Raw genomic sequence first — 14,786 nt, forward strand, 5'->3', positions numbered from 1 at the left:
CACACTCCTGACTTGACCAACCAGTGTGATCCAATCTGGGCTGGTAGTCCCAGTTACCATGGAGACTGCAGTACTCTCATAGCAATGGGAAGCTGGAGATGATAGGGGGGCGGGAGGGGGTGATAACACCGGAGAACATTCTTAATTCACCTAATTAAAAGCAATGTTAAAATTGCTATTGTTATCGAGACCTAAAAGGTACAGTGAGATGTGGGGACAGGGGCAGGGGGGAAATCTCACACACATGTATAAGATATATCTCCAGCTTATATAAATCACCATGGAACAGACAGTTTTCCTTGCTATCAAGACAAGACATTCCCCTTTTCATAAACTGTCTGCCCCCAAGCTAATATTTTTCTGCTCTGGGCACTTCAGACACATCTAAAAACTAAGCTGGACTGGGAGTTTAACCAGCTCTACATGCCTGGCCAGTCCAGAAGGCCCCTGAAGCATCTTCAGAAAGGGGCAGTGTGGGTGTTCAGAAATGAGGCAGCAAAGCCTAGTGGGGAGGACATGGGAGAAGAGAGACTAGAAACCCAAGTTTTATGCTAAGCTATGGTACAAATTGGCTAGGTGATCTCGGCCAGGCCATGAGCCCGTCTGTCTCTGAGCTTCATCATCTGTAAAAGAGAGGTGACGTCACCTAGCCGACCTACCTCATAGGGCTGTTGGGAGAAAACAGATCTGAGTAAAGTGGAATTCAGTACATATAGTCAAGGTGCTATAGCAACAATTGCTGTTCTACAGGATTACAAGCGTGGAGTTAGAACAGAACTTGGGTGACCTGGACCACAGGGCTCTTTATCCGACTTTACTAGTCATAAACCCCCTCGTTTTATGGCCGACACAGGCCAAGTCACGCCGACTGCAGCTGTTGACACCGAGAGATGAAATAAGCCTCACACAGAGGGATATGCTTTCCTTGGGACATGTCACCATGACCCAGATGGAGGGATGTCTTACCTCTGCCCTCTGCATCATGTCTTACACATACCTCTCTCTTTACCTCTACCTCAGGAAACACTCTTTTGTTTCTCTCAAAACCACAAGACACACCACAAGGACCTTGTGCGTGAAGCCGCTTGTGCTCACCTGCTGGCACACCCTCCGCCCCATGCCCTTGCATTTACTCTGTGCATCTTTGTCCATGTGGCCAACAGAGAAGAAGTGCCTTGAGAGCAAGTGGTGTTTCACCTTTTTTCTGTAATTTTGTCTCCAATATCTAGCCCAGCACCTGGCACACAGGCATTAATTGCCTTAATAAGGCATTCCAAATGACTGACTGATCCCAAGAACTAGGAAGGAAGTGGAGTTATCTCCTTATAGACAAACCATCCAAGATGAAGAGACTACCTTTTGGAGTAAATTTACCTTGCATAGGAAAAAGCAAATGGGCGTTCAGTGATAGGCTTCCTGTAAACATTTCTTCATTGTGGCCAGTAACTTTGGTGAACATTTATGGAAAAGGATTCATATCTGGTAGAAAGTATAAGACCTGGAGATGCCAAAGAAGGGCCAGGTAGAACACTACATATTCTATCAGACGCAGGTAAACTGCTTTGTAAAAGTTTTTCTTTCTTTTTTGCCAAGGATAGCCTGCTGGACAGGGGTGGGATAAATTCTGAAAAGAAACTGATAGAAAACAAAGTATGCTAATGGAAATACCACCCCCCCAAAACAAAACAAAACAAAACCAAACCAGAGACTGTAAGCGAGAGTGTCCATCGGCAGAGCTGATCACTCAGAACACAGCTGCCAATTTTGCTCATCTGCTCCTGATACATAGCCCTACAGGAACTTCCAACAAACATGCAACTGCTCTCAACATGCAACATGCAACTTGGTCCTTCCAGGCAACTTCCCAGGACGCAGAAGTGTGTCTTCTCATCCTTATCCAAGCAACTACCTTCCAATAAGTCTAGGACTCTCTTTTCTCTCATGGTCAGGTTTTCATTTTCCAGCCTGCCTCTCTCCAATTGACATAAGACTCTGAGCATTGCAGCTGGATAGAGAGACGGGAGGGTATGGACAGAATTGGAAAACAAAAATGTCTGTTTTGTCCAATTTCTGTATACGCACTTTAGGAATATACCTTCAGTTGCGGAACAAGGCTCAGGACAGGGCAGGGCAGATTTTTGCTGCATTTCCCTCTACCCCAAATGAAGATTCAAGGGAACATGAGACACTAGTGGTTAGATTCTGCAGGAGAAGGGGAATTAGAAGTTGCTTTAAGCTCCTTGGTTTAAATGGAAAAGAACACAAAAAAAGGGGCAAACTCTCTTCTCTAGGACTTTATGCCAGAGAAGAATTCAGGCTAAGGACACAAAATTGTCTTTTTATAGGCTGTTTAAATATTAATAAAGCAAACACCATCTCTTTGCTTCTGAGTATGGGACCTTGCTTTGGGAACAAAGTCCCCCAGGGAACAGTATGGCTGATGCAGAAGGCAGCCCACCTCCTAGCAAAGGAGGCCACTGGAAGGCTGAAACAAACAATTAAAGGTAGAGACCCTGGAACCTCACAGCACATAATTTCACAGCTTCCCTGGCCACAGGGTAATAAATGGAGGCATTGATTTGTTCCCTTCCTGAAAGCAGCTCTCAAACAGTAGCTTAGGGAGTGTGCCTATCACATCCAGGGTTTGGGGATTAAGCTAAATCCTGTTCTGTGGCAGGAAGCCAGGAAATGCCATGTGGAGATCAGCTGCCTCCAGGAATCTTCCCTGATAAGGGTCCATTCCTTTATCACACTCTCAGACAGGGGCAGGCAAGAGGGAAATCAGAGCAAGGGTTGGTAGATACCATTTTTTCATGTCCTTTTATTTAGAAATAGGTCTTTTAGCCAACCCTACCCTAACAAAAGTGGGCACTGAAACTAACCCAAGAAAGATGAGAATCTACTCTATTTTTTAAAAGCTCCCCAATAACAGTTTTCATTGTCTTCCTCAGGTATCCTCATCATTGTTTTGAATACGCCTGCTTTCCTGTGCAGGTGGAGGTCAGGTGACTCTTCATAGCCAACTTATTATTACAGTTTAATAACTAGACAAAAAGCTTCCTATAGATTGGGCCAGCCTTGGCCTTCCCAGAAAATCCATTAAAGTTTGGCCAAGACATACCACCATCCCGCTGGCCCAGGCCAAATCCTAAGACTGGTGAGCTGGTGGGTAATCTTTGACTTTCTTCCATAAAAGCCAGGGAGAATGGCTACATTATCCCAGAGAAAATGGATCTGCTTGTGGAAATGACACTATTTTTAAATAAGGGTGCCACAAATATGGCTCAACCACTGGTTCATTAGCACAAACAATCATGGCTACAAACGAGGTGTCTATCTCTAAATTGGGCATGGTAACAGTGGTCTCTCCCCCTTCTTTTACATATAAAAATAATTTCTGCTTTATATCACATTCATTTCTGAATGTCTCTTTCCCCCCACTAAACTATCCCTTGTAAGAAATATCAAAAGAGAGGGAAAAAAAGTTCAGTAAAACCAACCAATTCATCTACTCTTTGACAGTGTGTGTAATATTCTGCCCCCATAAGTGCCCCCTATACCTCTTTTCACAGAGAAATGATGTGGAATCAGCCAGGAGAAACATCATTTCATCTCCATCTAAGTAGTATTATCATATCACATGACAAGGTTTAGAAATCTTTTAAGGGGCTAGATATGGATTCCTATTGACTGAGCAAAGTCTGGAGCATTATGGCTTTACCTGCCTCAAACTCCCAGCATATATCAAAAGCTCATGATGCCTTTTCACTTTGTTAACCTCATTTTTTCTCTTAACATCTATGAAGGAAATTAGAGATCGATACACAGGAAGAATGATTTCTTTTTTCCTTCCTTTTCTAGAGCCAGGACAGTGTTCAGTATGTCAACAGGGAATGAGTCAAGCTGCCAAATTATAAACAGTTTTAAAGCATCAGGAGAGAAGATGAAGAGTCCTCCATTTCCGGGGTACAGGGCAAACTACCCTTACTGGTGGTTCCCAGACTCAACCCTATCCCCCAACTCTAACCAAGAGCTATGAGAATTATAAAGGAAAACATTTCCCAGATCAAAGGTACAGGAGCCGTGTTTCTTGTTCAAAGACAGAGGAGAAGAAAGTAACAGAGTCAGCCAGTGAGGCTCAGTAGGAAGCCTTCCTTTCCTTCCTTTCAAAATGCAATAGAAAAAATGTATTGCTGCCCTCAAACAAGATGCTTCCTTTTGTGTAGGAGGCCAATAAATCTCAGGCCATTACATTACTTTAGTCCACGAGGCAAATGGAGCACCTCACAGAAGCCCAGAGAAGAGGCTAGAGGAGAAGACCAGAAATGCTTCCATTAAATAATCTTTCATCTATAAAGCTGAAACCTCTTGGTGGGGGTAAGTGGTGCAAAAGCAGCTGACTCAACTCTCCCACTTAAATTGAGCAACTAGACACCATTCTGTAGTCATAAGAAGAAAGGTACGAGGCTAACCCAAAGCTGGGAATACCACAGAGAGAGGGACAAGCTAAACAAGTTGCAGGCCATGGGAATGAAGAATGCTTCCTGGGCACCGCTGTGAATCATGAGAACTAATGAACTTCAAAGGAACTACATTTGAACAGGGAGAGGGTGCACTGAGAAAGGAGGGGAAAAAAATCAATGAGGGCTAGATGCTAAGAGACAGATGACCTTTCTTTCCATCTGAAATGCTGCATCTCTTGTCATAGATGGAGAAAATACATGCAGCCCAAAGGTGGCAGAGAACCTACTGGGGAAGGATGGTATTGCCCTTCTCCTGACAAAAGGGCCAACATACCAACAGAGTGAAGTTCCTGACTTTGCAGACTCAGTATCTATCTCTTTCCACTGTCTCCTTCTGTTTTGTGGAAAAGGATGGCAATGAAGACCCCAAATATGGTTCCTATTTTGTTTCAACATTGGAGCAGTCAGAGTCCTGGGGCACAGAAAAAGCATGGGATATGTTCATAGGGGTGGGAGTGGGGTTTGGTTTGTCTCTGGCAAGTTTATTTAAGTAAGGATTCCCAGCTTGTACCCTGTCTGAAGTATACAGACTCCACCCCCCCCCCCATGGCTCCTGATCTTCTGCTGAGATCTTGTTAATAGGCATTCATGTAGCTTCTAGCTGCTGACTTGCTCAGATCCCTGAATTGTTATTGATTTTCCAATCTCTATGAGGGAAACAGTCCTTTGAAAAACACTGATTTCTCTTAATGACATCAGGCTCTTTTCTTTAAATGTAGTGTACCCTGGAGCTAACAACCTGCAAAATGCTGATGGGGCTTACCCAGTTTGCGTCTTTTAAGTGGCACATGTTCAACAAGTATCCAGATTCTCTTGATTGAATTTCCTGTCTTTCAGAATGCTCTATACTGAGGCAAGCATGCCTCAACCCTGCCTGTCCAAACTAGAGCTCTTAGGAGAGACAGCCAGGCTTTTGTTTTCTGCAATTTTCTCTGCTGATACTGAGATGCAGCCCAGCTAAAGTAACTCCAGCATCTTTTCTTTGATTTGTTCAGACCTGCAGATATTTGGCTTTCTTGCCTATTATGTCAAGAGAACTCAGGAAAACTGATCACAGTCTTAGGCCTGTAGCTACATATTTTACTTTCTAATCTCCCTTCAGCTTTCCAAAGATTCTCTGATTGTTTTGGAACCCAGTTCACTGATCAACTGAGGGATCTCTACTTTATTTACAATCTGTCTCCTTGAAATAAACAGTAAACTTCTCTGTTCCTAGATCTCAAAAGCATTCTACAGGACCAGCTGTCTTGGTGAAACGGATGGACTAGCTGACCACTAATTTTCCTTCTATCTCCAGACCTAGGATCTGGTGATCAACCAGTCAGCTCCCGTCTGCATTCTTATATGCACTCATTTCTTTCAGCATTCTCTCCATCGAGGCTTAGTTCAAGTGACACTCACTCTATAAAGTCTGCTCTAATCCCTAGAACATTTGCTTCTTCCTCAAATATCCCTTCATTTGACAAGAACTACTGGAAAAGTGGCGAACAGCTTGACCTTCCACCCCTGGAAGCGCCCTCTGCCCCTGAGGCCCCACCTGCTTATTGGCTGGCTCCTCCAAGTGAAGGAGATGGCCCAGGCCAATCATATCTTCATCCCTCTGCAGGCTGCACTGCGCATTCATCTCCACCGAGCTTTCTTTACCATCCCCCTCCCAACCTTGTGTTTCTCCCTTTTCAGCTTCCCTTTATTAAAATGCAAGCTTCTTGAGGAAAGGAACTATCTCTTTGCTTGTATTTGTATTCTGAGGTTTACCACAGTGCCTGACACACAATAAGTGCGTTATAAATGATCTTTGGCTTGCTGACCAGTCTCTTACATATAGCACAATTAAATTCCAAATGGAAAAACAATCTGACTACAAAAAACCAAACCAAAAACAAAATGTGGAGATGATGGTTATATAATTCACTACTATGGACAGGGAAGAAATTGTTAACAAGTCATGGGACAGAGAAGATCAGTTCTGGGTTATGTGAATAACAAGATCGAGGACTAGACATTCTCATTGATCCTCGTAATCTCTCAAACCTCTCTAAAATAAAAATTACATGCCAAGTATGAGGCAGCATCAGCTATTTCCATGATCGAGGACACCCAGAATCCAAAAGAAGGTCGACAACAACAACAGACAAACCAAAACCCTCGAACTGCCTGATGGTCACTGGCCTCAAGCTCGCTTGCTATCGCACCTCCAACCCCCCCCCCCCCCCCCCCCCCCGCTATGGCAGGAAGGCTGCACTAGCAGATCCAAGAACACAATGCAACTGTATAAGGAAACCAAACCTCACTCCTTGACCTCTGCTCTTTCTCTGGTGCTGTGGAGAGTATGGCTCTAGGCTGTGGAAGCTTGCTCCAGCTGCTGGGGCAACAGCTCTTCAGGAGGAAAAGGCCGCTGGGGATTGCAACTCCGCAGCAGCAGTGCTGCAGAGCTCTGAACTGCTGGTGTTTGACTGGACAGCCCCCGGTGCCAAAACAACCTTGTGGTACAAGCTCTCTGAACTGCTGATGGGGTGGGGGTGGGGTGGTATGTGCAATACTCCATTAAGCCTGAGGAAAAGAGCAAAGCATCTATCTGGGGCTAGTTCTGACCACCCAAAAGTCACGTGGGGCAAAGACCTAGACTGATGAACTGTGACTTGTCCAGCATGGGAGGAGGCCAAGACACGTTGAGATCTAGCTCCCATGGAAACGTATCACAGAGGACAGACTGAGAAAATGAATAAGGGGGGAAAGAGGACAAATTATCAAAGCTCTCATGACAAAGAAAACTCAAAGATCTTAAATATAGGCAGATAAGCAGGAAAACATTAATAATAGATGAAGTCAATGAGTTCAGGCATCTTTGAATACTACAAAACAAAGGTAAATGGCCCAACACCTGATGAGGAAAGATGATCCTGTGGAAGGTGAGAAGACAATAAAACTACAATAGATTATTCCTGAGAGGCCCAAAAAAAAAAAGAGAGAGATGTAAGAACAGAATTTATGTCCTGCATAGCAAAAATATTGGCCAGAACAGAAAAACTAAAATCTGTAATTACAAACCTCACCAAAGAAACAAAAGAAAGAACAATAGATTAGGACTTCACATAAGTGAAGGACAACCTAGTAGAAGAGAAGCAAAAACCAATAACTTGATAAGAAAATATGTACATTATTCAAACAAAATATGTGGATCTTGAAGATAAGATGTGGAAGGACAACCTAAGGATCAAGGGTCTCCAAGAAAAACATGACAGAACTTAGAAAACCTTACGACCACAATTCAGGAAATAAAGCAGTCAGGAGAAAGACCTTCAAACGCAAAGGAAAGAAAGTCTGAATACCACAAGACTATCCAGCACCCACCAGAAAAAGGTCAGGAATGGAATGCGTCCCAAAGAGCAATGGTGCTCAGGACGAAGCCCAATGTGAACTACCCTGAAAAGATATGCTTAATCATACATGAAAAACAGATGAACATTCAATAATAAAGAGGCGTGTGAAATTTATTTAGAAAGAAAACCAAAACGGAAGAGATTATTTGCTTCTTGGACACGTCAAACACAGAAATGCAAGACGACTGAATTAAACGCAACAGCCAAGGACAACAGCGATAACAACAGAATGATAGCAGAGAGACCCGAAAAGGCTTCTTTCTAAATGTACAAAAGAAAAAAGGAGTGAAGGAGGAAGTCTGATAGAGTTAACAGTGGAGAGGTGGGCATGAAGCATTGTAGACAGAAACTGGTGACTTCTTGTCTACAGTTGAATCAATCGTTTTTTGCTTGTTTGTTTTTGGTGGGACTATATCAAAATATGGCACATGAGGGCACATGAAAGTGAGGTAAAGGAGCAGGGGGACACAGAGAAATGTGTGAAGTGCCAGAAATGAGGGGAATTCCCTATGACCTCTGTGGTCTCAAAAGAAGAAAAAATAGCATGGGATTCAGTGAGCAGAGAGGAAGGACTGAAAAAGGGGAGGAGGAGGAGGAAGAAAACCTCATTTGGTAGGAGAGGTTCTACTGATGAATGCTGCTATGGATGAAGAGAAGATGGTCTATGAAGGAAAATAGAGACCTTGTACTGGGTGTGATCTTGGGAATTTGGTGCTTGAAAAGTCTACTTATCCTACCTCGGGGGTTAGGGAGAAGACTGGAACACTTGGAGGCAACTGTCACCTGAGAGAATGGGAGAGCATGGACCCAGGGAGATTTTGGACGCAAATGGGGAAAATGGTAACCAGGGAGATTACTGGTGGGCTGCATAATAAAGGACATGATGGGGGAAATGCCCTACCATGGGGCAATGTCTTCTCTGATACCTGAAATAACTGGCACTGAGCCACAATGGTCAAGTGGAATCCATGGAGAGAACACTGCAGAGGAGTACCAGAAACTATCTAGAGGTAAGAGCCCAGAGAGGATGCCTTGAAAGCTTTTCATGAGGAATACAGAAGAAAAGGGAGAGATCAGATAATTATAGTGGTCATGTAGCAGAGAATAAAGGTCTTGAGCAGTCAGAAAGAGAGCACAGACAATAAAGAAAGTGAGAGAAATTCTTTTTGTAAAGATGTGCAAAAAAATGAAAATCAAGAAAGTAATGAACAGGACTAAATGAAGGAGAGGAAAGGAAGTGGGAATATTCTTGATTAACTGAGAAGAGAGAAAAAAAAGAGGGGCATTATATAACCAGATAAAAGCAGAAGAAAAAAAGAAAAAAAATCCCAAAGGGAAAAGGATAACAAATGAGAGGAGAGGATCAGGAGTGAGGGAAAGAGAGCCAGTGGGAACAGGAGCACCTTAAAAAAAGATTAAGGTAAAGTAAGTAAGGGAACAGTACTGTGTATATAGCAGAAGAGAAAGAAAATCATAACTTGGATGAAAAAACTCCCAATAACAGAGAGAAATTGTGGAAAATAAAAACCTAACTCTCACAACTTCAAATGTGAATGGATTAAACAGTCCAATAAAAGGAAAAAGAGCAACAGGTCAGATAAGAAGACAAAACTCTACAATCTGCTGCTTAAAAGAAATGCATTTAAAAAACAAAGACATAATGCAAAATAAAATTGAGGGGATAGAGAAAAAAAACTGACCATGAATCCAGTGAATCCCAAAATGCAGGAGTTGCAATTATGCTATTTGACAAAGGAAAAACCACCATTCAAAAAATAAAAAAGGAATAAACAAAAACATTATATTATGCTGATAGAAACCACAGACCCAACGCAATATCTGTAATAAACTTATACATACCAACTGCCTTGGCATCCCAATTCATGAAAGAAACATAATCTTAGCTACAAGAAGACACAGGTAGTAACACAATAGTAAGAGAAAAGTCAAATAGCCCTCTCTCAATTTTGGATAAATTTAACAGAAAGATAAACAAAAGGGAAAATGTAAAACTGAACAAATTTTTGGAGAAACTAGACTTAAAAAGATTTATGATATCTCCTAAATAGGTCAGCAAAAGAATATACATATTTTTCAGCTTCACATGGAACATTTAAATGATCATGCACCAGAGCACAGAGATGTTGCAAACAAATGGAAAAAGGCAGAAATCTTACAATTCTCTACAGATCATAACGCAATAAAAATAATCATTGGTTCAGGAACCACAAACAAAAGATACAGACCCAAATGGAAAATTAAAATAGAATCCTAAATAATAAGCAGGTCAAAGAATAAATCATAGAAACAATTAACAACTATGTAAAAGAAAATTAAAATGATGAAACACCGCACCAAAATTTCTGAGATTCAGCTAAAGCAGTCCTCAGGGGAAGAAGCATATCCTTACAAACATACATTAACAAAATTTAAAAAAAAAGGATTAATGAACTGAATATGCATTTTTAAAAATTAGAAAGCCAGGGGCAGCTAGGTGGCACAGTAGATAGAGCACTGGTCCTGGATTCAGGAGGACCTGAGTTCAAATCTGGCCTCAGACACATAACACTTATTAGCTGCATGACCCTGGGCAAGTCACTTAACCCCACTGCCTAGCCCCCCCCCAAAAAAAACTTCCCAAAATTAGAAAGCCAACAAGTAAACAAATTTAAATAAGCACAAAAGAAGACATATTAAAAATAAGAGGGGAAATAGATAAATGGGAACCCTAAAAATGCCACAGAAATTATAAATAAAACTAAAATGTGGTTCTTTGAAAAGACTAATAAAATTGATATACCTTCGATTAATCTAATTAAAAAAAGAAGAGACCAGAAAATCAAATCAATAAAATAGCAAACGAGCCAGGTGAAATCACAGTAAAACCAGAAGAAATAAAAATAATAATCAGAATTTAATATGCACAGTTACATGCTAACAAAATTAGGAACACAAAAGATATAGAATACCTTCAAAAACCATAAAATATCCAAATGATCAGAAGGCTAGCAAGAAATCTTAAACAACCCAATGTCAGAAAAGGAAATATATCTAGCTATAATGGAATTACACCAGAGGATGAGGGTGGAACAAAACTGCTAATCTTGATGGATTCACAAGAGAATTGTATCAAACTTTTAAAGAACAATTAGTACACATACTTCACAAATTAACTCTCAAAAATTAAGGAAACATCCCATTAGAATTATTTTATGAGACAAGCATAGTAATAATATTGGTATAAAATAATACTGGTATAAAAATTACTGGTACTGGTCTATAGTTTTCTTTCTGTGTTTTGTCTTAATACCTAAACCAGGGAAAGACAAAACACAGAAAGAAAACTGTAGACCAACACCAGTAATGAACAATAACTAAAAAAATTTAAACAAAATCCTGTTGAAGAGACTAAAGCAATTTATCCAAGGAATCATTCATTATTACCAAGTGGGATTTATATCTGGGATGCACGGATAGTTTAACATTAGGAAAACAATCAACAGAACTAATTATATTAAAAACCAAAACATCCCAAACCACATAATCATCTCAATAGATATAGAAAAAACCTTTGACAAAGTACAACATTCTTTTATGCTAAAAACTACAAAATAGAGGCAGAGAAGAACTTTTTAAAAATATCATATAAAGTATCTATCTAAATCCAAAAGCAAACTTCATATGTAATCGGTATATACTTTAACGTTTTCCAATAAATATCGGAATAAAGCAAGGATGGCCACTAACCACCTATTGTTTTATATAGCACTAGAAATGCTAGCAATAACAATAAGACAAGAGAAAGAAATTAAAGGCATGTAGATAGGTAAAGAGGAGATCAAACTATCTCTATTGATACGATAGTTTACTTGGAAAATCCTAGGAAATCAGCAAAGAAAAGAACTAAGACAGATAACAGCTTCAGCAAAATTGCAAGCTACAAAATAGATCTCAAAAATCAACAGCATTTGTATATAATAATAAAACACAAGAAGCAATATTAGGAACTGCCATTCCAAATAAGTACAAAATGAATAAAATATCCAGGGATCTATCTACCAAAGCACACAAAAGACTTACATACATTCAATTGTGAAGTGCTTCTTAAAGAGTTAAAGAACAACTTAAAGAGCTGGAGAAATATTCGGTGCTCATGGCTAGGTAATGTCAATATAATAAAAACAACAATACCACCAAAATTAAATTATAATTTTAATGCCATATTAATCAAATTACCAAGGGAACACTTTACAGAACAAGATAAAAAAACAAAACATCTAAAATATCAAGAGAAATGACAAAAAGAAGTAGGAACAAAAGGAGAGTAGCACTTACAAATCTTAAACTATATTGTAAAATAGCAGTCATCAAAACCATATAGCATTGATTAAAAATTAGAGATGAATGTCATAGAAGATGGCAGATTAAAGGCAGAGACTCCCCAATACCTCTCCAAATAACTTTAATATAATCCTTTCAAAACAAATTCTGAAGAGACAGAACCAACAAAAGGTTGGGGTGAAACAATTTTCTAGCCCAAGACAATTTACAGAAGATTGGCAGGAAAGGTTTGTCTCACCAGGTTGAGAGCGGAGTGCAGTGCAGTGATGGCCTTATAGAGGCATCAGTGGCAGCTTCTGGAGCTCTCAGTTCATAGAAGGTAAGGGGGTTGGACAACTGGTCAGGAGATTATAGGAGTTCCTTTGGGGGGCATAAGGTGAAGGAGTCTGTTGCACTGGCCATACACGGTTCTAGCTGCAGTGCCAGCGTGAGGAGGAGCAATATCACACCACAGTAGTGCCATGGGCCCTGGTCACATAGGTCCAGGGTGGAGAAGGGTACTCGTGGTCACTCACAGACCAGAGCATAGGCCAGGAGAGCAGGGACCACACCTCTCCTTAGATCATACCACCCTGGAAGAACTGGAAACTTACAGACTCCCAGAACTAGCTCTAAAAATCAGCAGCATGAAAAACCTGAAACTTGAAACAGTACCCCCCTGCATCCCGGGAGCAGAGCCCAACCTTGACATAAAGTTAAAAGTCAAAAAAATACGCTGAAAAATGAGCAACTATCAAAAAAAGAACCTGACCACAGAAAGTTGCTATGGTGACAGGGAAGCTCAAGACATAAACCCAGAAGAAAACAATGAAATCAAAGTAGCTTCATGCAAAACCTCAAAGAAAAATGTGAATTGGTCACAGGCCCAAAAAAGAGTTCGTGGAAGAGCTCACCATAAAAAAAAAAATCAAACAAGAAAGGGAGAGGAAAAATTGGGAAAAGAAATGAGAATAATGCAAGAAAATCATGAAAAGAAAGTCAATAGCTTGGTAAAAGAGGCACAAAAATCCAGTGAAAAGAACTCCTTAAAAAGTAGAATTGATTAAATAGAAAAGGAGGTACAAGAGGTCACCAAAGAAAATAATTCCTTAAAAATTAGAATTAGGCAAATGGAAACTAACAACTCCATGAAATATCAAGAAACAATTTTTATAAAATCAAGAGAATTTAAAAAATAGATGAAAATGTGAAATACTGGTAAAATACCGGTAAAACTAACTGACCTGGAAAATAGACAGAGGAGAGATAATTTAAGAATTATTGGATTAAATGAAAACCATGATCAAAAAAAGAGCCTGAATATCATATTTCAAGAAATTATCAAGGAAAACTGCCCTGATATCCTAAAAGGAGAGGGTAAAACAGAAATCAAAAGAATCCACTAATTAGATCCTGAAAAAGATTCTAAAATGAAAAATCTCAGAAATATTCAAATTCCAGAGCTCCCAGGTCAAGGTTGCTGAAAGCAACCAGAAAGAAACAATTCAACTATTGTGGAGCCACAGTAAGGATAATACAAGATTTAGCAGCTTCTACATTAAAGAATTGGAAGGCTTAGAATATGATATTCTGGAGGGCAAAGGACCTTGGATTACAACCAAGAATCAGCTATCCAGAAAAACTGAGTATAATCCTTCAGGGTGAAAAAATGGACACTCATTGAAAAAGAGGACTTTTAAGCATTCCTGATGAAAAGACCAGAGCTGAACAGAAAACGTGACTTTCAAATACAAGACTTAAGAGAAGTATAACAAAGTAAACAGGAAAGAGAAATCACAAGCAAGTCAGTAAGGTTAAACTGTTTACATTCCTTCACGGGAAGATGATGATTATAACTTCCAAGAATTTTATTATTATTAGGGCAGTTAGAAGGCATATATACAAAGACAGAGGGCATGGGTATGAGTTGGCTACAATGAGATGATTACAAAAAAATGAAATTAAGGGGTGAGAAAGAAGGATGCACAGGGAAAAGAGGGAAGGTAGAGGTAGAATGGTGTAAATTTTATCTCACATAAAGGAAGCATGAAAGGAAGAGTTTTTATAGTGGAGAGCAAGATAGGGTGGGGAGTGGCAGGCAACGCTTGAACCTTACTCTCACTGGAATTGGCTCAAAGAGGGAATAACACGTACACTCAGTCAGGTATAGAAATCTATCTTGCCCTATAGAGAAGTAAGAAGGCAGGGAAATAACAAAACAGAGGAGTTGACAGAGGGAGGGCAGATTAAGGGAGGCGGTGGACAGAAGCAAAAACACCTAAGGAGGGACAGGGTGGAGAGAGAGAGAGAGAGAGAGAGAGAGAGAGAGAGAGAGAGAGAGAGGATAAACAGGGGTGGGGTGAGGAGGGGGATGAATAGGATAGAGGGAAATACACAGTAATCATAATTGTGAATATGAATGGGATGAACTCACCCATAAAACAAAAGCACACAGCAGAGTGGATTAAAAAGTAGAATCTGACATTACTGGTTTACAAGAAACACACTTGAAACAGATACACACAGAGTAAAGGTAAGAGGCTGGAGCAGAATCTATTATGCT

At 40.3% G+C, this 14,786-nt stretch overlaps 1 protein-coding gene across 7 annotated transcripts in view; it reads right to left on the minus strand.

Annotated features, from left to right (window-relative positions):
* Positions 1 to 14,786, minus strand: part of AMBRA1 (autophagy and beclin 1 regulator 1) — a 190,571-nt gene that overhangs the window by 15,884 nt on the left and 159,901 nt on the right. The window lies entirely within an intron of this gene.

Source organism: Phascolarctos cinereus, unplaced genomic scaffold (genome assembly GCF_003287225.1).
Source record: "Phascolarctos cinereus isolate Bilbo 61053 unplaced genomic scaffold, phaCin_HiC Scaffold_9;HRSCAF=440, whole genome shotgun sequence".
Lineage (NCBI taxonomy): Eukaryota > Metazoa > Chordata > Mammalia > Diprotodontia > Phascolarctidae > Phascolarctos > Phascolarctos cinereus.